The sequence below is a fragment of the Hetaerina americana genome, unplaced genomic scaffold (assembly GCF_022747635.1).
Source record: "Hetaerina americana unplaced genomic scaffold, ioHetAmer1.1.p SCAF_4, whole genome shotgun sequence".
Classification (NCBI taxonomy): Eukaryota; Metazoa; Arthropoda; class Insecta; order Odonata; family Calopterygidae; genus Hetaerina; species Hetaerina americana.
Genome location: NW_027286985.1, coordinates 103,924,687 through 103,948,326, shown reverse-complemented (window position 1 = coordinate 103,948,326; position 23,640 = coordinate 103,924,687).

Sequence of the window (23,640 nt, the reverse complement as noted above, 5' to 3'; positions counted from 1 at the left end):
AATAATATTATCCTTTGTTGCAGGTTGATAACGATTCTTTACTCAATAGACATAGCCTACCTATATCCTAATGGATTCCAAAAGAAGTTCATTCTACTCAGGGTCCCAAAGGTGAACAACGTGTATTCAAAGTGAATTCCAAGAAATGCGGAAGAACACCTACTGTTCACATATACATTCGATTTGATGTAACCATATTACTTGAAATAATAGCCTTGCGACGGATGGCCTAACTGGGAAAATCAATGAAAATATTCCTGAAAATTGCGAATTTACGATTGCGGATATCTTGCTAAATGTGGTTTGTGACACAGCGCTTTAACAATGACGCGGAATTGCATGCTAGTGTCTACATAAGTGATTAAAATGTAAGGGAACAGATGTCTTCTGTGACGGAATTGAGAGAAGCATGTGTACCGTTCTCATAAATGCCCCAACTCGAATGGCGACTATGTAGGAAAATAGTTAAAGAGTATTTTCAAATGTACGTATTTAGTACACAAAAATTAGCACTCATTAGAAGAGAACTGGGTAAATGTGATGAAAAGGTCAAAGAGAAATATTATCTAACACTGTTTAGGTCTCATTTAGAATGTGCTGCCATTATTTTGCACCCTCACGAAGTTGGATTAATTGTCGAATTGGATCGCCTGCAGCGAAGAGGAGCTAGATTTGCAAAACGTTGTTATGATAAACTTAGGAGCGTATCCCATATATTAGGGCAGCAAGGCGGGGAATCACTCACGGAGCGAAGGTTAAATTGCAGATTAAATCTTTTGAATAAATTGGAAGGATGGCTCTATAATAGTTGCTTTGAAAATGTATTGTTACCCCCATCGTACTGCGGTAGAGGAGATCATTTTGATACAATTATAGAGATTAAGTGCAGAACAGATAGATTAAATATGTCATTTTTGCCACGGATGATAAGGGATCAGAATAACCTTGTCCAACCACGGTAGGGTCATATTCGGGTCAAAATTAGTCTCGTGTGTATTCACCCCCTGCCGCACACCCTAGCGGTGGTTTGAAGGGTACAACTAAAATAAAATAAACTTTTTCTTGCCACTTAGTACATATTTGATTTCAAAACGTAGGTTATCACCAGGAGAGCTCTCGCTGATAACTCTCGGGATTTTCTATTGGAGTGCAAATTTTAAGAGTTCGTAGTGAGCAAAGGAGAAGAACCACAGTCTGCACACAATACCACTTCAGGATGTGTACTGAGTGTATGGAAGTTTAGACAACATAATTGTGGCTCTACTGCCACGCTAGGTCGAAACATGAGTTACTTTCTTGACAGCCCGTCATTTTTCCTAACTTGTTTCTAATTATAGTTTCCGTCAGTTTATCCTATTCTATGTTTTGTTTCAATTGGCCTAGATACATCAATATCTACTCATTGCCCCGTAAGCCGCCGCAAGAGCGTGTGGCGGGGGGTGTTAGGGCACCACCCATAATTAAGAAAAAAACCACATGCAAAAGCCACAAATTTATAAAATCCACCAACAAAACATGGTATATGGCCCCTTATTTCCCTGTACACCACCGTGTCGTCAGCAAACAGTTTGAGATTGCTACTAACGTGTGCGCTTAAGTCATTAATGTATATTAAGAACAGAAGCGGCCCTATTACACTTCCCTGGGGGACGCCCGAAGTTACATCTCTATCCGTTGAGCATAACCCATCGATGGCTAATATTTGTTTGCGATTTGACAAGAGGTGTCTAATCCAATTAATTCTTTTCTCGTTGATTCCATAGCATTTAAGTTTGAGTAATAATTTATTGCGTGGGACTTTATCGACGGCTCTTTTGAAATCTAAGAATACTGTATCGACGTGTGTGTTTTTTCCCCCGATCTAAGTATATCGTGAATTAAAAGAGCTAATTGTGTTTCGTAAGATCTGCTCTTCCTAAATTCGTGCTGGTTATGATTTCATAACTTCAAATAAATTTCCACCCGAACCAGACTCATCGTTAAGGTAAATATGGTTGAAAAGAAGGGTAAAAACGTATTCCAAACACTTGCTGTCTAGCATGGCAATCGTAACTAAATGCATTACTACAACCGCAATTGAGATTTATATGTTCTGCGTTTGTGACTATTTTTAATCGTATTTTCTGTTGCATCGCAATAAAAAACCGTGTCTTCAAAAGAATTGATTGAAAATGAGTGTCTTTCAATCGTAAATCATAATTGACGCATCGAACGTGGCTACGGTGTTAAAGATTTAATTACAGAACCGGTACAAAAGAAAAGGAATGCGGTCTACCTCACACTTTGGCGATCATTTTTTGTAAGCGCGTGGTCATCGCTAATAAAGCAGTGAGCATCAGCAGCGAGCAGTGACGCGTGAAATTCCGAATAGCATCTCGGACTCGGCGAGAAGACGTCTCAAATCCAAAAAGAAAATCATAATTCTGATAAATGATTTATGGATCTTTTTTATGTTACCGCAGGTGTGAGGCTTACGAAACCTTTCTACTGGAAAAGGTAAAACCGGAGTTGGAATCATAAAGAAAATATGAATCGTCAGAGGGCATAGAATGCTCTTAAGACAGGTTTACTTTCACCTTCTGCGTTTCAAATATTTGACGCGCTATAAATGTTCACAGTCAATTTGGGAAAGTGTGCGTTGTGTCTCACACCTTCCGTTGCGTTAAGTTGCTTACAACTTGCAGAGTGGACGAAGGGAAGAGGTCGCACGCACCGAGAGTGGGGGGGATTGGCGATTAAAGTTGAATTTAAGAGCGGATGCCGAGGTGACCATCTTCATCTTCATCTACATTTACATCTACATAGTTCTCCGCAAGCCGCCGCGGGAGAATGTGGTGGGGGATGTTAGGCCATCACCCGTAAATTAGAATAAAACCACATGTAAAACCAACATATTCATGCAAACCTACAACCACAGAGGCGTATATTTTCATACAAAAACCTTTTAACTTACATCCATATGTTTACTATCCACTAAAATACTCATGCGACTAAATATGTAGTAAAAATCTATCCAATAAGGTGCAAATTAGAATTTAAAATTATAAGCACAGCATCTTGAGCACAGTGTTGCGATGGCAGTTGAAATAATACTTGATCCAACCAATTTTTTAAACTATCTGTAGCGAAAAATCCAAATCGACTAGGTGTTTTGAGTACTTGACATTTTTAATAAATGTATGCAAACCAAATACGGGTTATTTTATATCACGGAAGGTGTCACGGTGACAGATTTGACCACGAGTCGAGGATTTGGAGGACCGCCCATGAGATGATTTCTGGTCACAGAGAAGACTGACTAATTCTATTTCTGACTAAATGCATTTTTCTTCCGAAAACATGTAACCACTTCGATATCCATTCATTGAAAGATTAAGTTGATGTATGATTTGAATATTTAACACAATGTCAAACAAATAAATTCATTTGAAGAAACTGCGGGAAACGCCGCAACGGTAAATTTAGCCGGTTCATCCGCTGGACAGAGAAAAAGCTTCCGCATGAATTTCGCATTCGCCTCTGTGGGTGTAGATTTACTTGAATTATTGGTTTTGCATGTGGTTTTATTCTGTTTTACGGGCGGTGACCTCCCCACATGCCATTGTGGCGGCTTTAAGGGGTTTTGTGTAGATTTACACTTAACTGCACAAACTCACGGCTTCAGTAATCGTTCGTCTTGACCAGGATTCTAATTAAGACCCCTCAATTTCCGAAAAAGTGCCCATTCAGGTTACCATTGTGTCCTGCCCCGTAGAAATTCACCGTTTATTCACGCCTCGGCAGCTTAATGGTCATTAGGCACTCGGTGGGAAACCGATAATAACAGGTTGCATTCCTCGTCTAAGAAAACAATTTTTGAACTGAGAATATCTCGCATTGTTAATTGTTTACCATTTAATTTTACATTCATCAAATTATTTTTTCGTAAATTCAGGAATGCGGAGAGCGTACAATCATGAATACAATTTTTTACGTTTGCTTTTCTCGTCTATCGATTTCTCATTCTTGTTCCCCACAATAAGATGTCACAGTTGATTGTTATTGTCCAAACAATTATGTTGCCGCGTGTTGGAGTATCTGATCAAGTGTTGGTCCATCATCCTTAGTTTCCATGGTTAATTCTGAGAAAACCCCTCTAAATCCTACCTCTAACAAATAGGTGGTGATATTTTCCGGGCATTTTTTGGAGACCTTAGAAAGCACATAAAAGTTTTAAACTCTCTAAAGGACTAGATAAATAGATTACATGCATAGAAATGAGTAGGTGAGCTTCACAAATTCTGGGGTTAATCGAATGACTATTTTTTATACCCAATACAATCCGTCAAGAATTGATATCATCTTTGTTGTGGATAAATGGTAATAATTTCGCAATTTTTCTTTTTCTGTAACATGTTACATGAATTTTTATGATACAACAAATAAAGGCATTCAAAAAAGGTATATAGGATACAAAACCATTATTTTGATAAAATCACTCGTGAACACTTCTGGGACATACACTTATGTTTTGCAAGAAATAATTACAATCAATTTTGACAGATCATTCAATCGTGCTCTTTTGGGAGATATATCCAGTTGCGTATATTTTAGACATAATTTAGCTTTTAATATAGCACTAAACAGCTGGGCTAAACGAGAATACAAATGAGTAGCAAATCGTAAAACATTATCTACCTCTCATCTGGACGCCGCCTGACTTGATACATGTATCTACATTGGGTAAAAAACCTTTCCAGGTGTTGGCATGGGTATGTATGGCCGACCATGGGCTGATATCTGTGAGGAAACCAGTGGGGTAATAATAATACCTGGGCCAAGATAATGTTGACCTTCCCCTGTTATCATCCAGGGGTAGCATTGGTGCAGCCAGGCTTAAGCCAGAAAAAGGCTAGGCCTACCATCTAATCAATCATGGGTCCAGTGACGTTATCAAGCCTAGACGAGCGTATTTTTATCAAGCCTAATTTAACTGTAACTCTAAGAGGAAACTGATGGATGCAATTATCTTTAAATTTGGTTCGAGCATGATAAAGTGCGCTGGATATATGAATAAAGTTTTAAGAAGGAACAAGAATTAACATTATGTTTTTACATCAACATCTATATAATACCACGCAAGCCGCAGAAAGGGCGTGTGGCTTCCGTGGGCGTGTGGTAATTTGCGGGCCATAACCCGTAAAATAGAATAAAGCCACATGCAAAACCAACAAATTCATGCTAATCTGCAACCACAAAGTTGTATATATTCATACAAAAACCTTTATTACTTACACGCATGCAAATACATATACTGTCAACTAAAATACAAATGTACCTACAAATATATCTTGTGTCTAAACTGCGTTTGATCTTTTGCTGACTTGTAAAATGAATGTCTTTTATATTTTTAAAGTGATTTTGGTTTCTCACATAATAATGATTCATGATTTCCCAGGGAAAGAATGAGCGTTTGTATCTATCTGTACTGGAGTCTATCTCATTTTTATCTCACATTCGTGGTCTGATCTACCTAAGTAGCGTGGGGCCATAATAATTCCTTTAGTGTCATTGTTAAACTTGTTTCCTCTGAACCTTGCTAAAAGTCTAAACCTCGCTTGTTCTCTTCGCATCTCAAGTGGCTTCCAGCCTAATTCCCCTAAAAGGCCTCCCACACTCTCTTCTTATGGTAACAATTTTTGAACAATCTGGCGGATGTTCTCTGAGCCTTATCTAATTAATTTTGTCATGATTTCTCCCAAGGATCCAAAACACTTGCGGCATGTTCCGAATGAGGCCTAACTAGAGTGAAAGAACACCCCTCTTTCACTTTTTCATTACAATACCCCACTATTTGTTTAATGAAGCCGAGTTTATTTAAATTGGAACCGTATATTGTCTTGAAATGTGCTCTCCATGAAAGACGTGGAGTTAGAACTACCCTCAAATATTTAACTTGATCGGCCGTAATTAGCACTGAACCCTCTATGTCATAATTTATGTCCTACTCATAACTGCCTTTGCTCCAAAATTTCACAACTGCTATTTAGACGGGGTCCTATGCGTGATACGATCGCGTGAGAACTAGGAGAGGGGCGCAAAAGTAACCCATTGTTCAATAAGTTCCAGGACTAACTAAGAAAACCACTTTTGTTTTGCAAAATTCATTTTTATATTCTTCAATATAATTACCTTCATGATCTATACAATCATTCCTACGCTTTTCTAACTTTTGGATACCATGTTTGTAAAAGGATTTGTTCTTGCCCTCAAAATAACTTCAGTTACAGCGATGACTTCCTCATTCGTGCCAAATCTTTTTCACTGGAGCATCTTTTTGAGATAAGCAAACAACCAGTAATCACTAGGGGGCTAGATCTGGGGAGTGTGGTGGGTGGGGAAGCAGATGGAAGCCCAACTCGTTCCATTTGGCCAATGTTTTCATTGACTTGTGGCACGGCGCACCGTCTTGATGAGAAATGACTTTTTTTCTTCTTCATGTGCGGTCCTTTTTTGGGCGAATTCGTCCTTTAAATGCACCAATAACTCAGTGTAATAGTCGCTATTGATAGATTTTCCCTTTCCAAGGAAGTCGATGTAAATTATACCTTGCGCATCCCAAAATATATCCAGTTCAATAAGTCCCGGGACTTATTGAATGATGGGTTAATGCGGATATCTTCCAAAGTGATTCCCCTTTCATTGTTCCTTCTTGTATTGACGTATTATTTGCATGGTATTCCACTCCGAGACCGGCTTCTGCGCAACCATAGGAATCAAGTTTTGCCGGTTAAGAATGGTTCATCCAAGATCGCTCGATCCAAACTCACGATTGCCTTATCTGCATTTTATATACTTTCTTATCAAGATAAACATGAAATCTTTTAGTCATTTGAACAATTGCCATCCTTTTCGTGCACGCATATTTTCCCACCCGGTACTTGATTCCAGATACCGGTTTTTCTCAGCGCACCGAAAGATAGACAATACAGCAAAATAAACGACTTATTCCATCTTGAAACGATGCAAGTACTCCGGAAAAGCTTAACTGTATTCTTTAAATTTCTCAAACAAATATATGATTTGCTCAGCTATGCCACAAAACCTTTCTTCTAATAACCAGTTGAAATTAGACTGGAAGCACCTCTGAAGCACCACCTGGAAAACTATCAATTCGTAATCAACTTCGAAGGAATGTGTTTAATAAAAACGATATTCTCTGGTGGTTAAAGCTTTCGGCTTCTAGCCTGAGTGCCCGCGTTCGATTCTGGATGACGCTTCTGGCCATATTCTCGAATTCACCCGATCCTTGCGATTCGTAAGGTTTTAGAACTTCCTAGTCAACCGTATGGTAGCATAGGAAAGGAAGGATTCGTCTCACCTCATTGTCTTGTAGAAGTGATAATTACACACGCCACATAGGGAAATGGGCGAGTTTTACATCCATTTAACAAACCAACCATCGTGAAGATCTCTGCGGTTTGGTTTATGTAATGCTTTCAATGCAAAATATCCGTCTCTGTGTCGTTCAATTTCATTGAAAACTGTTTCCAAAAGAATTTTAAAGTTACGACTCCACTGCACATTAGTGGATACTAATTTTAGGCTTGCCGTCACAAATTGAAATCGATTATAATGTAAATAATCTCTCAAGTGCCTGGTAGAAGTCGTAAAAATGCGTTCATAGCGCAATATAAGAGAAGAAGGAAAATAAAATTTGGATTAAGTGGTAGTTGACCGAACCGGAAGATTTAAACACAAATTTCTTAGCCTTTAAATAAAGGGTCTGAATTTGGACATGTTTTCGAAAGTTCAGTCGAATACTGGGTGCTTTGATTACTGTGGACTCTATCCAATCTATACATAGAAAAGAGAGGGAAAAAATTCAGAGGAGTTTTAATATCCGTAACACCATGCCGTAAAATTTAATTCATCGCCAAAGTTTTCAAAAATACGAGAAATTGCACCAGAAATACAAGGTTTGTAGCAAAGGTATCGGAAACAATTGTTATCTGAGGTGACTGTACGTCGCAGCGCGCTCGCAATACTAGGTTCGGTGGTAGAAACGTGTGACCTTCAACACGTGCCAAGCGCCAAGCGCCTGCGAGCGTTTGTTCGGGCTATATCGTGTTTTTAGTGGACCCCTGTCGAGTGACTCGGTGCAAGCGTAAAATACAGCGAATCGATAGAGCAGCGGTACGCCATCACATTTTGTGTTGGACTGGGGAAATCTGGTACGGAGACGTTAAGCATGATTGGCTAAGTATTCAAAAATGAAAGTATGTAACATACTGTAGTTATTTAGTGGCATAAGCTCTTCAAAGATGGCCGAGAGTGTATGGAGGACGAGTCCCGCGCTGGACGCTTTCACGCGTACCCTTAAGTACCTTCCAGAATTCGCCTACCAGGGAGCCTTCGAGTCATGGATAAGCTGCAGGAAAAAGTGTGTCGGCGCTCAAGAAATGTCATTTGATGAATTTTAAGGTATTGCAGTCATAAACGGAAAAAAATCGAATTTTCCGAATCTTTTCCCGATACATTTTATACAAACATCGTATTTATGCCTCGCGAGGTCGTTAATGATCCTTTCCTCCAAGCTGACCAAGATATCACGTGACTCAACCTTGTTTGTCACTCGTAGACAATCAAACGGCGGGAAAATATGTATATCCTGACCACGCCAACACGGTACCCTTGGTTACAGTCTCTCGTCAACCGCTCTGCCAGAACAGCGTCACAATACGATAATTCACCCACACACACCTATCTACTAATTACATAACTCCCAAGACCCCAAAAGCTCCAAGTACTGATTAAAACTCAAACAATTTAATCTGTTTTATGTGAATTATTCTTTTCTGATCGTTTCGGTTTTGACTCAGTGGAAGCGGTACAACATGCCTTGACGAGGGAGCTTAGCAGCATTCCGGGCGCTGCCTTTCTGAAGGCGTACGGGAAGTGGGAAAACCGGTGGCAGTGGCGTGTGGACGCATAAGGATACTTCTTTGAAGACCTTTGAGTAAATGCATCAATTCTGGCTATTCATTTCTTTTGATCGACTCAGTCCTTCTCCTTTTTGGGTCAGACTTTGTAAATATCAAGCAACATTGCATCATATAGAGTTAGAAATGAAAATAATTACTGCTGCTGCAGAGCACGACAGGGGACGTCTCCTGAATTGCAGAGGACAGCCGAATCTCGCCGTGAACCTTTCGATTCTGAGGGCTGCGCATCTTCATGGTCACCCTTCTGGCGATGTTCTCGCGCGCGCGAACATGTAACCGCCACCTGCCGTCAGTTAGTTGGCCTCAATTTGCATTTGTCTGGCCGCGGCACGAGAGGAAGGGGTCCAAAACCGTCTTATTGGCAGTGTTGTGGTGCGGATGACGCATCATTTGGGTCGGGCGCACCGAAACGGGGAGGGAGGGAGAGGCGGCTACTAGCTGCTGCCCAAGGGGCGACGGCCAATTTCTTCCCTTGTTCTCCTCAAAGTGACACTTTTTGCATTCAGATACACGCCCACCACAAAACGAGAAAGTATATTTTTTCTTGGAATACACACACATTATTCACCGTCGGTGAATCAGAGTATTGGGAGGTAAAGAGAGCTTTCTCTAACGGGCGCTGCCTCTCGGCCAGACGCCTACCAATCCACGGCGCTCTCTAAATATGGAGGAGAAGCACTGAGGACATGGAGGATGAAGGAAAAGCGCTACGGCGTCCGAAAATTTCTCTTGATCGGTTGGTTCAACTAAAAGAGAGCAGCATTAGAGGAGAAAAGTGGCGGCAGGGTTGGTACTATGCGCACACGGTTTGTATCAAAAGTATCGGGCAAAGTTTCGGGAAAAACAGATTTTTTCAGATATAACCGCAATGCCTTAAAGTTCTTCATAGTACATCCTTTGAGTGTCAGCATACTTCTGACAGCGACTTTTCCACGACTCGAAGATTCCCTGGTCGGCGGATTCCTAAAGGTCCTCAAGGGTACGCGGGCAAGCTGCTTTGACGGCACTTAGGGTCCCACGGTGGTGTCCTTTGAGGAAGGGAAGGTTTCACTTTTGGGGATAGGGAATAGTCTATTGGTGTCAATGCGGGACTGTAAGGGGATTGGGGAATCATCGCGATGCGGTTACAGAAGGTCTTCGCCAGCAGACAATCGACTCTACCCTCTTGGTCGTCCGTCGTGAGACCTTCGGGACGAGTTTTGCGCAGATCTTCAGCATCGCCAAATCTTCAGTAATAATGGTGTGCACTGTCATCTTATCAATGCCAATAATACGATCTGCGATCATGCGCACACTTAACCGACGGCATGAAGCACTTCACGCACAGGTCAGAGAAAAAAATGTTCACCTATACTTTTTACGCAAGCCTTGTAGCGTTATGATCTGAAAGGAGCATTATTTTATTCACCTGTATTTGTTGTTATCCGTTAATCAATTATCTCATCCATTATTTATAACACTCAATTATTAATTCAATTACGTATTTAATATATTCACCTACGAATTTCAAATTAGAAAAAATTCTTTCTTATATTCAATATCCTTATTTTAAATTTTGGGAAATTGAAAAATTTAATTTAAGGTGTAAAAGTATTACTCATAAAGTTGGAAGTAATACTTATTAGTAATATGATATATACGTTGGATAAGGTTGCATTGTATAACAACAGAAGTGGCAAAAATAGTCCATCGGCATGGTGATTCATTGACAAGGTTCATAAAATATGGGCGTAGTTGTCCCGTGGGTGGAGCGTTGACTAATATCAGGATGGCCCTAGTTAGATTGCGTGTGACACCTTTCGGCACCCTCAACTTTACCCCAGTTGTTTAATTTTTCCGAGGCTAGAGCTTTCTGGGAAGCTGTGGGGGCTAAGAATAAAGAACTTCCCCCTTTAACACTCATTAAATGGTACAAATATGCTACCAAAATGAGTTCAAACGTTATGACGTTATTTTACCGCTTTACGGTATCCTAATAATTTTTAATATCTCCAAAATTATTTTTTTAGTATTTTCAGCAATTTTAGTATCCTGCAAGCCACAGCTAGGATGTGTGTTAGGGTCTGAATACACATGAGACTAATTTTGACCCGAATATTTTTGCCCCTACCGCGGTCGGGTAACGTCATTTTGATTCCTTATCGTTCGTAGGAAAAATAACATTTTATATGCCTCGTTTATAATAAACTTTGTCATGTACATGTCACTTCAAAGTATTTTAACAGAACTTTTGTATTTTACCACTGTCTCATATTTATCCATAAATATACCATTCCTATTGGACTATACCGCTAAAAGGCTCGTATAAATGTATTGGTAAAAAATTTTGCATTGCCCATTTCATTGTATTCAGGTGTACATAAAGTGCTGAACTCGGGCACAAGCACTTCAAAGATGGCTGAGAGGGTCTGGAGGACGATCCCCGCGCAGGACGGCCATCGACGTCGAATTGCCGACCCCGGTGGCGGCGGGGTAACGTCCTCGTCTGCCATTCCAAGGGTCGCGGGTTCGAATCCCGCCTGGGTGAGTTTTCCTCCACCTAGGGCTTGGGTGTTTGTAAATGTGATCATTGTTATCGTTGTTAATAGTTCGCTGTAAAGGCCAGAATGCGCTGTTTTCGGACTTATACTGAATAAATAAAATAAAATAAATAAATAAATAAAATCAGACGACCACGTGCAACGCGTGCGTGAATTGTTGAATTCAGATCACTCGTTAAGTGTGTGCAAGATCGCAGATCGTATACTGGCATTGATAAGATGACAATGCACACACCATCAACACTGAAAATTTGCCGATGCAGAAGATCTGCGCTAAACTCGTCTTCCCGAAAGTCTTTGGATCGACCGGAAGGAGCGACGGCGATTGAAGCGTAGATTTTTGGCCGTCAGCATTCTGAACAGCGACTTATCAGTTTTATAGCAATGTCGTCCTCTTGTGTGTTTTGTTTTCAAGCGAGTCATCACCACTCCCTTATCTTCGAGAGGCCAATACTTGATAATAGTCGCACGCCCACAAACTTGGGCGCGCACCTTAGGAGAGCGAGGCTATGGAGTGTTTGTGCTTTGAAAAAAAGTAAATGTGGAGGAGTTTTGCGTTGTTTTATATTAAATATATATATATATATATATATATATAACACTTTTTGAAAGACTCACGGACGTGAATAATAATGTATAACACTTAGCACTAGTGGACACAGACAAAAACACAGAAACACACAAAAAAAGAGACTCACTATTTTTCGAATTTTCGGTGGTCGTTGCCACCTTTATCAAGGAGGAGAGGGACAGAACTGAAGGGAATACGAGGGCTGGAGCGATGGATGGAAGGGGAAGGTGGGGAGGGAATTCCGAAGGGACGGGTTTGGAGGGGCAGCGTTAGAAGGGTGGGGAAAATGTAGAAGGTGATGGGGGTGGAAGGGGGATGAAAATATAATTAGAACAGGGTAATTAGTGCCTAATATTGATTCCTGGCCAGTTCCAGGACTCCAAAAGCCAGATGAAGGATTGCTCTAGTGTTTTCAGTTTCAGAGGAGGATCAGAGGGTGGGAGGGATGCTATGATTGATACACTATAGCATTTATCAAAGGGAGTGTTGTGTTCGGAGGCGTGTTTGGGGATAGGGAGCATGTCAATGAAGGAAGAGTTTTTGCATGAGGCTCGGTGGTTGTTGATTCTGATATTGAGGGGTGTGGTGGTTTGCCCAATATAATAGGCAGGGCACAGTTGGCACTTCAGAAGGTACACTACATTGCTAGAAGTGCAAGTAGAGGAGGGAATTGGTGGGAGAGAGTTAAAAAGCGGGTGGGAGAGGGATGGGATTTTGGTTTTGAAAATAGGGCATGTTTTACATCTGGGTTTATTGCAAGGCGTTGGAGTGGTTTTAGGACGGGTTGGGGATTTAAGGAGTGGATTTGTTGATTTGAGGAGATCGGATAGGTTGGCGGGGCGTTTGAAAGTAACTGAGGGGCATTTGGGAAAAAGGTTGGCGGTGGCATTATGATTTTTTAGGATAGGGTAGAGGTCTTTCAGGATTGATCGTATAGATTCCAAGCCCGGGAAGTATGTAGTGCAAATTGAGAGAGGGTGGGGTTCTGCGGTGGAGGAAGGTTTGGCAGTGTACGCATGTTTTCGGATTCTTTTGTTCAGGAGGGATTCGGGATAACCTCTTTTTAGGAGGGAACAGTGTAGACTTGAAAGGAAATAATCAAGGGAATCAGGGTCACTACAAATTCTGTGTCCCCTTGTGGATAGGGAGTAAGGAATGGAGCGTTTTGTGTGATATGGGTGGCAACTATTGTAGTGTAAGTATTGCTGTTTGTTTGTGGGTTTAATATGTACAGAGGTGTGAAATGTTTGGTTTCTTAATGTAACATTTACATCTAGGAAGGTGATTTGGGAGGAGGATACTGTAGAACTGAAGGAAATAGAGGACGAAGCATTGAGGTCGGAAATGAAAGCTTTCAGGGAATCGGTACCATATTGCCAGAGGAGGAAGATATCATCGATGTACCTGAGCCACAATAGAGGTTTCAGTGGTTGTTTTGACAGGAATTTCTTCTCTGCGAGACCAAGAAAGAGGTTTGCATAGGAAGGGCTGAACCTGCTACCCATGGCACAGCCCTTGATTTGTAAGAAGAATTTGTCGTTAAAGAAAAAGGAGTTGCGGGTGAGGATGAACTCGGAAAGACTAAGGAGAAAATCTGTGCTGGGTATGTGTGGCTCAGGGCGTTGGGAGAGGTAATGTTTGAGAGCGGAGAGACCTTCTGAGTGGGGAATCGATGTGTATAGGGATGTTGCATCTATGGTGGCCATAATGATCTCAGTATCTGGAGGGAGGGAGGTTGATTTTCAAAATCAACCTCCCTCCCTCCAGATACTGAGATCATTATGGCCACCATAGATGCAACATCCCTATACACATCGATTCCCCACTCAGAAGGTCTCTCCGCTCTCAAACATTACCTCTCCCAACGCCCTGAGCCACACATACCCAGCACAGATTTTCTCCTTAGTCTTTCCGAGTTCATCCTCACCCGCAACTCCTTTTTCTTTAACGACAAATTCTTCTTACAAATCAAGGGCTGTGCCATGGGTAGCAGGTTCAGCCCTTCCTATGCAAACCTCTTTCTTGGTCTCGCAGAGAAGAAATTCCTGTCAAAACAACCACTGAAACCTCTATTGTGGCTCAGGTACATCGATGATATCTTCCTCCTCTGGCAATATGGTACCGATTCCCTGAAAGCTTTCATTTCCGACCTCAATGCTTCGTCCTCTATTTCCTTCAGTTCTACAGTATCCTCCTCCCAAATCACCTTCCTAGATGTAAATGTTACATTAAGAAACCAAACATTTCACACCTCTGTACATATTAAACCCACAAACAAACAGCAATACTTACACTACAATAGTTGCCACCCATATCACACAAAACGCTCCATTCCTTACTCCCTATCCACAAGGGGACACAGAATTTGTAGTGACCCTGATTCCCTTGATTATTTCCTTTCAAGTCTACACTGTTCCCTCCTAAAAAGAGGTTATCCCGAATCCCTCCTGAACAAAAGAATCCGAAAACATGCGTACACTGCCAAACCTTCCTCCACCGCAGAACCCCACCCTCTCTCAATTTGTACTACATACTTCCCGGGCTTGGAATCTATACGATCAATCCTGAAAGACCTCTACCCTATCCTAAAAAATCATAATGCCACCGCCAACCTTTTTCCCAAATGCCCCTCAGTTACTTTCAAACGCCCCGCCAACCTATCCGATCTCCTCAAATCAACAAATCCACTCCTTAAATCCCCAACCCGTCCTAAAACCACTCCAACGCCTTGCAATAAACCCAGATGTAAAACATGCCCTATTTTCAAAACCAAAATCCCATCCCTCTCCCACCCGCTTTTTAACTCTCTCCCACCAATTCCCTCCTCTACTTGCACTTCTAGCAATGTAGTGTACCTTCTGAAGTGCCAACTGTGCCCTGCCTATTATATTGGGCAAACCACCACACCCCTCAATATCAGAATCAACAACCACCGAGCCTCATGCAAAAACTCTTCCTTCATTGACATGCTCCCTATCCCCAAACACGCCTCCGAACACAACACTCCCTTTGATAAATGCTATAGTGTATCAATCATAGCATCCCTCCCACCCTCTGATCCTCCTCTGAAACTGAAAACACTAGAGCAATCCTTCATCTGGCTTTTGGAGTCCTGGAACTGGCCAGGAATCAATATTAGGCACTAATTACCCTGTTCTAATTATATTTTCATCCCCCTTCCACCCCCATCACCTTCTACATTTTCCCCACCCTTCTAACGCTGCCCCTCCAAACCCGTCCCTTCGGAATTCCCTCCCCACCTTCCCCTTCCATCCATCGCTCCAGCCCTCGTATTCCCTTCAGTTCTGTCCCTCTCCTCCTTGATAAAGGTGGCAACGACCACCGAAAATTCGAAAAATAGTGAGTCTCTTTTTTTGTGTGTTTCTGTGTTTTTGTCTGTGTCCACTAGTGCTAAGTGTTATACATTATATATATATATATATAGATATATTCTATATATATATTGTAGAATATATACATATATATATATATATATATATATATATATATATATATATATATAGATATATATTCTATATATATATATTTTATATATTATATATATATATATATATATATATATATATATATATATATATATATATATATATATATAAGACGGTCAAAGTAGTAGGGACGTAAGGAGAAGAATTGCGCGAGGAAAAGAGACTTTCACAAGGAGGAGGTAGCTGATGAGAGGGAAGTTGAGCAAGGATATTAAGAAAAGACTCGTAAAAACTTTGATATGGAGCGTAGCTATGTACGGCGCGGAAACGTAGTCATTGAAGCAGGAGGATAGACGTAGAGTGGAGGCTTTTGAAATGTGGGTGTGGATAAGAATGGAGAAGGTAAAATGGGCAGAGAAGAAAATACATGAGGAAGTACTTGGTATGGTGGGCGAAGGAGATGGGTTTGTTGGGAGAAATCCTATGGAGACAGGAAAAGTGGATGAAGGGGGGTATTGACCGGCAGTGGGATGTTGAAGACTGTAATTGAGGGGGGAATGTTAGGTAAATGAGGAAAGGGAAGGAACAGGATAGGGATGTTGGACGGGATGAAGGGAGGAAGAAAGTACTCAGAGATGAAGAGGGACATGATATAGAGTAGTATTTTGGATTTTTTGTTTTGTTAGGAGTCACAAAATGTTTTATTTAGTAGCTGTGTCCATCCAAACACCTACCTTAACCGATAGATTACCTAATAATAATAATAATATATATATATATATATATATATATATATATATATATATATATATATAATATATCATATATGAAAGCCATAAACACAGTAATCAACCCGCAGGTCAGTTTAGTAGGTGGTGGTAGAGTTCACCCAGTACTAAGCCCTATACGGCATGTGAAAATTCACACATCAGGGTAGGGGGGCCAGTTTCTTTACCTGTGCCGGTTATGGTTTCCCAGGAAGACCTGGTACCCGAAAATCACTTCAGTTTGAGTGGAGCTGCAAATGCCCAGAGTGCCTTGCCCGGGAATCGAACCCGGGACCATCCGGTCAGCAGTCCAACGCTTTGGTTTCCCCAGGAATATCTGGTACCCGAAAAATTACATAGCTTGGGTGGAGCTACAGGTGCCCAGAGTGCCTCGCTCGAGAATCGAACCCGGGCCCCTCTGATCATTAGTGCAACGCTCCACCCCCTGAACTACCGCGACCCACATAGTAAGGTATATTCATGCAAAATTCTTTTTAACTTACTCGTATACAACTACATGTACTTTCAACTAACAAACATATGCGCCTACGAATAAACGAGGGTAATTCCAGAAGTACCCGCCCAACCAAGAAAACACCAAATTTTGGAAAAAATGTATTTATTTTTCAAAATAACCTCCTTTCAGCTCTATACACTTCTCCCAGCGAAGTTCGATACCCTGTTTATAATAAGAACTGACTTGCTCCTCAAAATAGCCAATAACTGCCGACATCACTTCTTCACGATCGGTAAATCTATGACCACCGAGCCATTTTTTCAAGTTTGCGAACAGAAAATAATTCGAGGGCGCTGAATCTGGCGAATAGGGTTCATGAGGTAGCAATTCAAACTTTTTCAAACAAATTCATGAATTTTTGCCATTGCAATAACGGCTTTGTGAGCTGGAGCATCGTCTTGATGAAACAACACTTTATTAGCCAAATGCGGCCGCTCTTGCTTGATTTCTTCGCTCAAACGTTGCAGTAAGTTGAAAAAGACTCGCCAAACCGACGCCATGACTTTGCCTTAGGATGAAACGGTCTTCGCGTTTTTTGGAGCCGATCCTCCCCTTTAAATCCATTATTTTGATTGTTATTTCGTCTCGGGTGTGAAGTAATGGGCCAATTTTCATCCATGGCTATGAAACAGCGCGAAAATTCCTCTTTGTTGCTGTGAAACTTTGCTAAACATTCAATTGAAACGTCTTCAAGATACGTTTTGCTCGAGTGTGAGAAAACGCGGCACCCATCTTGCACACAGCTTTCTCATACCAAAATTTTCACTTAACATGCAATGTACTGCACTTTTTGATATGTCTACTAGCTCGCGCACTTTCAGTTGACGATCATCCAGGATCACTTTGTGGATTTTCTTCACCGTTTCTGGAGTCGTGACCACATTTGGTCGACCAATCGTCTTGACAGCTCGTACGGCCTCGTTTAAACTCTGCTACCCAATATTTTACTGTTGTAAACGAAATAGCAGACTCACCTAGAGTAGAATCCAGTTCAATTTTAATATTGGTTGGGTTGAGGCCTTTCAAATAAAAGAATTGTATCACATAACGATGACCAATTTTCTCAATTTTCACAAGTTCACTTAAAACGTTCACTATTGATGGCTGCCAAACAAATATTAAACAACGTGGTGTCTTCAAACTTATAACATATACTTTATAAATTGTGCTTTTTTTAATACAGTGATATTTTTCAAACAACTACCGCCTGTTTTGGGTCAGCCCTAATATTTGTGGGACCTCCCTCGTACCGTATGTCTATGCAGCGTTTAACCTTGCCTTGGCTTGTCAATCAAATGTCCACAACACTTCCCTAATGACTTTCAATTCTTCCTATCATGATTCCTGAATATCCGGGGACAAATATTTGTACCTGTACTGGAATCTATCTCCTTTATCTTGTCTTTGTGTTAAAAGATATCAAGATCGATTAGTAAAACAAATAAAGAGTCGCTCTCACTTTTCGCCGCTTCAAATATACGTGGATGTATGACGCCATCGATATGCAAGTGATACAAAAGATATATATTTACTTGTATGTATAACAGTCATTGGTCAAAGATTTCTTAAATAAAACTAGTAAATAAAAGAGTTTCTTGAGTAAAACTTGACGCATCAGCACCTTATTTCGTAGACTAGTTGGTAGATGGAGTGTGAGCTGTTAGCAGGGTAAAGATATCAGCCCTTCTTCTTTCCACAGTTTTAAACATGTTACGACATCATATGTTCGAAGCATCTCAGTAATGCTCTCTTTAATACCAGCCACGATAAGGGACTGTGGCTTCTCGTTCCCGTTTAGGATCATCCTCATCCTTAGAGGCTCTGCTCAGCACAATGTATCCTTCAAGGCGGTCCTCATTAGGTCCAATTTATCCCTCATAGATACGTATACTTCATGTGAAAATGGTAGTTGTACACTCCCCATAAATTTAAAAGATTCGGTGAGTTTACTTCGTTTTTTTGTGTCCAATCTTCTTCGGAAAAGAGTTTTTTCGCAAAAACTGATTATTGAAAAAGGAGAACAAATGAAGAAGAACTTACTTCGAAGCGTGGTAGAAGAGAGACGGAGGACACTCATCAAAAGAAGACTACTTAGGTATACTCAGAGGAAAGAAAATTTGCTCAAGATCACAGCTGAAGGAGGCAGAAAGAAAAATTAAAGAGGAAGGCTAAGGACATTCTATGAGAAGCAAATAGAATGTCGGTACAGGGAGCTAATATGATCGAATGAAGAGATTGGGAGGAAATAGGAGGGTTGCTGGTGGACTGCTGCTATTTATTTTCATATTGATAACCCGTTTTGGTGTAGGTTTTCTTCACCTTGATTATGGCAGTCGATGCTGAAAACATGGCCACTTTGTTCCAATAAACAAATGCAGAAATTGTATCCCTATTTTTTATCTGTGGTGTTACCCCCGAAAAGATATTTTTATTTTGAAAAACATTGCTCAGATCTGATTCATTAAGTGTGTAGGGAGGCGTATTCGAACCCAAGAAGCCTGCCCGTGAGATCCACCACGACAGAGACTCGTCGATCATGCTTCTTTGAAAAACCCTCTTTGCGACGTCGACATTAGCCTACTCTTAACGAAAGGCGCCAAGGGATCCGCAGCTTAACGTTCCATCCTACAGGCGGCGTACTCACTCAAAGTGCCCTCCACAAAGCATCTCAAGTAGGGATCGAGATACCTCCGAAAAATATTCAACACCGCCGGGATTTGAACCCGGGCCCTCTCGGTGGGAAGGTCGCTTTATATGATATGGAGACAAAAAGCCAGTACGATAGTCACCGCACCATCTCGATCCCCAGGAATTACATGTGAAGTAGTTCCCTCGGAGAAAGCATTTAATGGAACCAAATGCTCACTCGCCCTACCCTGGGTAATGATGAGACTCCTTTTCATTTAAGAAATATAAATTAACCTATTCACTGTCAAATGAAATTTTTTATGAAATCAATGTAAATTGCTAGTTTAACCCAACATTTGCTGAATTGGTTTTATGAGAGAAAAAGAGAGTAAAAGCGAGAAGTATAAACCTGGCAAAAGAGGTATTATTTAAACAAATAACAATAGGCTCTCAAGGTAGGAATGCAATGATAACGTAGAAAATAACTCAAATAACACGAAATATACGATATGCACCGTCACCGTGCAGATGTTTCAGCAACCATGGGTGGCTGCACATTTATTTAATCATTTATTTATTATATTTAAATGTCTGGACTAATATTTTGGCTTTTGATATATTCTTATCACCTTACTTCCCCCTTTCGTAATTAATATTGGTTGGAGATTAATTTTCTGAACGAGGCACGCCACAAAAATGAAGAATACGTTAAGAAATTGATTAATGTGCACAAGATGCGTAATATATAGGTATGTGCTTAAAAAATAGATAAGACGATGAAGGAATTTCCACGATGTCAATGGATGTGTTACTGTCTCCAATGGGCTCTTTATTGCTTGCTTCAGTTATGAGGAAAATAACTGTTGATGGTAATTTGAAATATAAGATACAGATGCAAAGTTTATCCATCTCACATTTAAAAGGCTTTCATTAGAACATAAGTACCCAAGTAAATTTTATAATTTTATTTTTTTCACGGCTGGTGTACAATGCGAAACTTCGTCAAGTAAAAATATGTAAGATACATTACGTATTAATGATACGTATGTGGTTCAGTACAACAATTTCCAATGGTAATAATCATTTACCATGACCGAAATACCAGTCATGGCGAATGACTGGTATTTCGGTCATGGCGAATGATCTTTACTCTTTTAAATTGTTACATCGTAATGCATATTTATGATTAAATTATTTTTGGTAGAATTTCTTAAAAATTGTTAACTCCGAACAAACTTAGTCCCCTTGGGTTTTGGTCACTAGATACAATCTCTTTGCTTTAAACTGGCTCTTGAAAATCGTGCACTTTACCTCCTCTTAGCTCAGGATTTAATGAGTTTCCTTCTTAAGGCGTCTTGTGAGGAGTTAAATAACTCCTTTAAGCATACAGTGCATGCAAGGTTTAACGATTTTTCCTGCTAGTGGCGGTAAGCATTTCAATTTCCCCATTCGTTCGCTCGACTTGCAATGAAACTCCTACTTCTTTCACGAAAGTCAAAGAGACGTAGTGATGGATGGATGAAAAGTAGGAAGTGATCCTTCTTTGAAATGATTCCTTATCCAAGCAGGAATCAGCACCATTCAAAATGGCGCAACACTCTTTCGCAACGAATATGTTACTAAAAGATAAACTTGGGAAACCACGGGAAAGATCTAACATGGTAGATTTTGCCATAGCACTGAGTTTCCATCTAAATAAAACCACCTTGAAGGCATAAAAAAATGAAATAGTCAGAAAATATAAGCAGAACTGTTGCAAAGGAATTTTTGTTGCTTCTGTGTAATAAGATACATAATATAATATATTTTCTTAAGTAAAATATTAGAAATAAATTTGCTAAATATGCGAGTGCGTACAAATTTTGTACGTGCTATATTATAGCGATGACTATTAAGTCAAAGAACCTTGAAAAATTCAATTTGGTTACTTTGTGTAGCTAATAACCTCTTTCAAATAATAAGTAACCTATCATAGTCAATAGTACAGTAAAAAATTACTTCTAGGAATAATTCATTTATATTATAGAACCATAATACTTTTTGCATAATCGTCTGATCATAGGTGGATAGACAACGTAGATAAATGGCACCTCAAACCCATAAGATACCTCTTACGTAATCCATGTCACGCTGTTACATATGTCCAGTTAAGTGCTACCCTTCATCAGTTTTTCTTACTTCCTCTTTGCGTTCATTCCTTGCCAAAGTCTCTTTCATCCTCTTCCTCGCTTGCCTGGCGTTCGTCCTTCCATTCGCGACCTTCAACATCCCACTCTCCCTTGCTCCACCAACTTATCGTTCCTTCTTCGTACTCCGCCCAGCAGCCCTTCCCCTTTCCTCCCCTCCTCTTCTTAACTCCCGACTAATTCTTTCTCTTGGCCCAAATTTTTGTCCAACAGCCATTCTCCTCCAAACCCTCCTCTCTAATGTCCCCAGCCTCCTGTATCTTCTTATTGTCTCAAAGATGAGACTCTGGATCCATCTTGCGCCACTATTATTCATACTGAAGTCCTTCCATAATCTGTTCTTTACGTTTTTACTAAAGCTGCCTAAAACATTTGCTTTTCTTAGCAACTGTTTTTTTAAATCTTAAAATACAATTTTTCTCCTTGTTTTGCTAGGATAGGTGAGTCGATAAGTAAGTTGACCAATTACTAACTTTACATTACCTGACTGACGACTATGGGTGACTAGAACAAAACATGATTCGTGATGTAGTTTTCAGACCTAATTTATGGAAGCGTTCGTAATTCATAATAATACACTTTTAATTTCCACATAAATTAAATATTTAGACGACCTAGTAAACCTAGTATGCTAGGTCGACTAAAGATATGATATATGTGAAAATACAAGTTGTTTCTTTTGAATTAAAAATGATTCGTCGGGCTGGATAACGAAGCTGTTCGAATTATTTCTTAAGCATGGAGAAGGAATCTAAGGCTTTCAGGAATAAATTTATAACTGTGAACTAGTTTTGCTGTGCTATATCTGGACCTTCAAGGTGATGCTACGATGCTCGCATATTGAACAATGCCTTCGATTCTTTATTCGTGGTATAGAAATGGGTTTTCACAATGTATTGGCCTCACTGTCTCTCAAATACATTATTTACTCCCGTTATAACATTTTGATCACTCATTTTTTTCTATTTTCTCCGTGATAAACCTTATTTTACAGCACAAAAGGCTAATAGATTATTTTGATGGCCCGGAAAATACGGTTTAGGCATACTTTATACATATATCCAAAGGATAAGGCCCAAATTATACCGGTGATTTGGAAATGGAAACGAGTCTCTTTAATTAGCACCGTAATAATTGAAGAGTAGTCCAGATTTGCCCAAAAATTATTATTTTTGCCAAGGGGTGGGCACAGAGGGTCTGGAAGCGGCAGTTTTCTTCAACCTTCAAAGTCCAACCACACGTATCTCGCCAAAAACCGCTGACCTCCGATATTAATTTTGGGCGAGGAGATATCCGTGGGGCGTCGTCAGAGAGTGGAGGATGACAACCAGTCACCTTTAACCTCGCAATTTTACGATTAACACGATGGCTTTAGGTGATAAAATGAAGGAAATGGGAGCCGTCACCAAGATATGTTCTTGCCAATCTACAAGGTCCAATCTCCACTCTCGTCACCCTCCCACATTCCATCCCAGGGTCATCAGCACCATGCGCTCCTTTTCGCAATTTCCCGTTTGGTTCTATTATCCCTACACCTAATGTCCCCCCCCCCCCCCCCATAGCCCCTCTCTCCTGCACAAGTCACTTCATGCATTACTCCCGCAATTATTCTGTCCCTCTCCAAAATGCACCCAAAGATATGGTTTTATGCGACTAGCCATGGTACTTTTGTGCCGGGCCGTCGCATTGCTGAGGTTTTTGGCGCACAGGCTATATACAACGTGTGCCCCAAAAGAAGTAGGACTGAGTCCATTTAAAAAAATATTGCCAGAATTGACACATTTACTCAAAATTCAACCAAGTAGCACCCTTGTGTGTCCATACACCACTGCCAGGGTGTTTTCTACGCTTCGTACGCATTCTAGAAGGCGGCGCTGAGAATACTGCTAGACTCACTCGTCACGGTCTGTTGTAACGCTTCCACCGAGCCGTGGTGACGTCCTTTTGGCACAAATTTTAGGCGGAGGAAGAAGAAGAAGTTTTGTGGGGCATTGTATGAAA